Source organism: Paramormyrops kingsleyae, chromosome 10 (genome assembly GCF_048594095.1).
Source record: "Paramormyrops kingsleyae isolate MSU_618 chromosome 10, PKINGS_0.4, whole genome shotgun sequence".
Lineage (NCBI taxonomy): Eukaryota > Metazoa > Chordata > Actinopteri > Osteoglossiformes > Mormyridae > Paramormyrops > Paramormyrops kingsleyae.
This window is the reverse complement of record NC_132806.1, coordinates 7,129,007-7,132,612: the sequence shown is the minus strand read 5'-3', so window position 1 is coordinate 7,132,612 and position 3,606 is coordinate 7,129,007. Positions and strand designations below refer to the sequence as shown.

Genomic DNA, 3,606 nt, shown 5'->3' with positions numbered 1-3,606 from the left:
GAAAACCATTTACAATCTGTCAAAAAAAATGCAGCTGTTTACCTTTACAATAAATTGACAACACTACGACACTACAGTTAAGGCAATTAACAAAAAACACTGAACATGGTTTAAATACAATGTTCTAAAAACTATTTACATTTGGCAATCCCCAAAGGGAGAAGCTGAAAAGATGAAGAGGAGCTACACCTCATTCCTACAAGTTATCTACAACAGAGGTAAAGTGTTCGTAGCTAGCTTACACTCTATTGCTCAGACCTTTAGATGGAGACATCATTTTTACCGTGCAGAAACCTTTTTTTTGTTGTTGTACCTTTTGTGTCCCTGGGTTGGTTGGCCGCAGAGTGTACAAACAGGGAGATTTTGTATCCGTGACAGTTTCTCTCCAACACCTGAGGGGGCTTCCTTCAGTTTACGCTTGTACTGCGTAGCTCTCTCCCAGGCTGAAGGACTGCCAGTGCTGTGGCATGTGCTTACAGTCTTAGAAGCAGGCATCATGGGCACAGATGGACAGACTGATGTGGGCAGACCAACAGTCACAGGAGCTGACTGACTGGCGAGCATTATGGGCCGTGTGGAGGGGCCAGCAATCACAGGGGCTGCTGCAGATGCAGAGAGGGAGGTCACAGGTCTGGGGATGGTAGAGGTGGGTGGGGTTTTTCTCAGCGATGCTGACTGTGGCATTATTCTAGAGATATAAATGAAAAAAATCCAGATATATACAGTAAAACCTATTGCGAGCATAATTTGTTCTGGAAACGTGCTCTAATCCAAAGCACTCGTATATCGAAGGAAATTTTCCCATTAGAAGTAATGGAAACTCAGATGATTTGTTCCACAACCCAAAAATATTCATAAAAAACGATTAATTCAAAATATAAAGTAAAAATACATAAAACAAATTAACCTGCACTTTGCCTTTGAAAAGAATCGTGCATGGTGTGAGGGAGACGAGAGAGAGGAGAAGAGGAGGGTTATTTTGTAGGATGACTTTCACTATAACTAACAGAATCACTGCCCTCTGTTGGCTCACAGGAATCTTTTTCTTTTTGTGCAACTTTAACAAGAAACATATCCAATGACAGCCTCTTTTGCCTCCTTTTCGATTCCGCAGAAATGTGGACATTGCATTGCCGTTAAACAGATTCATCTCTCGCACTGCTACACCCTTATTCGGGTGGTGCTTTTCTACTAAATTTTGAGTATACGAGTGAGGCACGCTGACTGAGACCGTGCATGGGAAACGATTACCCACAATCCCACAGCGAGAGGGAGAGAGCGAGAGAAGAACCATTGGCTGTGATCACATGACGCTGGGCAGACAAAGCGTATAAGTAATACTCGTATTGCAAGATCTCACTTGTTTATCAAGGTAAAATTTATTTTAAAATTTAGCTCGTCTTGCAAAACACTCAGAAACCAAGTTACTCGCAATCCAAGGTTTGACTGTATATTTTTTTCCATTTATATCTCTAGAATAATGTCTTACTTACTATGTGGTGACATGTTTATGTCATTTCCTGCCAGAGGGAAAAATATATAATTAGTATTAATAAGTTTTAATAATTTTGGCCAAATACATAGACTTTCTGCAGTAACAATTGCGTTGTATTTCAATCTAGAAGTGACACAACTACTCACAAAGGCCGGGGGATAAACAGTGGAAGTTTCGTCACTGGTGAATGTGATGTGGGAAAGGACAGCATCCAGAACATCGTTCTGTGCCGCCTCATCGCTCTGATACGCCTCGTCTGGATCGGGCTGCCCAGGCTGAACCACCTCCTCCTCCGGACCAGGTCCATCGTCGACAAGGCCGTTAAGGGAAAAGGTCCCAGATTCACCCATGCTCTGGCTGAACAGGTACTCTAACCCAAGCGGCTCGTTGGAAGGGACATCACCAGGGGTCCGGAAATTCTCTTCCACAGTCTCCGAACAGCTGCCGATAGCGGCGTTGAGGTGGACGATCAGCGGCGCATAGTAGATCCTGTGGTGCCGTCCTCTGCCACCAAACATGGCATCCGAGCTCCTGTCCCAGTTCCACCGTGCAATGCCGCTTACCAGGTAAACCTGTTAGGGCCGCACTGCGCAATGAGGGCCTGGACATCACAATAAATTGTACAAAGGTGTTGGAATAATAAGTAAATCAACTTCCTTTCATTCCAACAACCCAAGCTGTTCTGTTAACCTGCTATATGACTTTAGGGTCATGTTTCCACAAATTGTGCTTGCTTTGCAGAACAGTATTTCCCTTTTAAGGTTACTCCTTTAACTCCGGTCATTGCATTTCCATAATTACATTGTTTCTATTCTGTTATTTCGTGTTTGTTGTTTGTGTTAGATGTAATGTCTGTCTTATGTTAGTTGTAGCGTTAGTTAGGAATAAATGCATGTCTTTTACACAACTTCAGCCTCCGTTCATTGAGTGCTCACAATAGTCCCTGCCTCTGTGCGGTCTAGTTACACGCCCTGAAACCTCAAACTCGCCTGAAATATTGCAAGACTCTCATCGGCCGTGAGGGGAGCTTCGCTACCAATCGTTTACATTACCTGGTGATGCAGCTCGCTGGATGAGCCTTCTAACCCAGGTTACTAAGCAAACCTGGTAATTAGTGAATCTCATTTAAGTCTCTCATTAACAGACTCATGGGGATACCGCAATTGAGTTTGGAGGAGCCGACCATTCGGCATAACAATTGGTTAATAATCAGCATTAAATAATTAATTTCAAAACATTGGTGGAGATATTAAAATTTACCTGAACTAATAATTCCTACAGTGCTGTATGCTCACTTGGTGGTAAGAATGGTAGGAATCATGGCTTGATGAGCCTTGTTAGTTGTGATAAAATAGCAGGATCCCATTCGAGCCACCGACCGATCGTGCCACCTTCTCCGCTCCAGGCTGCCTTTGTGCACGGTCCTCAACACAGGACCTCCGTCAGCATTGTATACCAGTTGGACACATCGCAAATGTGATGTACTTGAAGTGCATATTTAAAGGCAAAACAGAGGCATATGATGTACTGTACTTATATTTGTATGTTTAAATACACAGTAATAAATATTCCACTTTATTACAATAACTCTAACATTAATTAATGTGAATTAATACCTGGTGGTGATAGCCAGACTTGTAGAGGTGAGCATTCTGTCCTGTTCCCACACACGCATCACCTCGAGGACACTACAGGGAGCATCTCCACACTCCATCGGGACACCACACAAAGACACTGCCACGGAAAAAGAGGTCTGGGTTTGGCAAAGAACCCCTGACTTAGCCAGGACACTCTGGTGGGTAAAATTACATGCGGTCTGATTTCATTACCCGTCGCCTCTTCAGGTGTCCAGTGTGGTCTCTCTAGATTTGAACAGGTGTGAACGTCCCTCTTTCAGTGTCCTCTTTGAGCCAGGAAACGTCGGCCGACGTGATGCCATTGCGGTTTTCCCACAGACGCACCCAACCCTCTAGGTCCACCATCCATCCATCCATTTTCTCCCGCTTATCCGAGGTCGGGTCGCGGGGGCAGCAGTCTCAGCAGGGAAACCCAGACTTCCCTCTCCCCGGCCACTTCATCCAGCTCCTCTGGGGGAATCCTGAGGCGTTCCC

At 44.6% G+C, this 3,606-nt stretch overlaps 1 long non-coding RNA gene across 2 annotated transcripts; it reads right to left on the bottom strand.

The window, feature by feature from the left end:
• On the bottom strand, positions 1–3,606 carry LOC140593258 (uncharacterized). 2 transcript variants are annotated; one of them, XR_011993511.1, is made up of 4 exons: positions 3,112–3,606; positions 1,642–2,067; positions 1,494–1,520; positions 1–602 (listed from the first exon to the last, which is right to left on the bottom strand). It is a non-coding gene; the product is annotated as an uncharacterized lncRNA (long non-coding RNA). The 2 variants fall into 2 exon arrangements; XR_011993512.1 differs by lacking the exon at positions 3,112–3,606 and adding an exon at positions 2,756–2,850.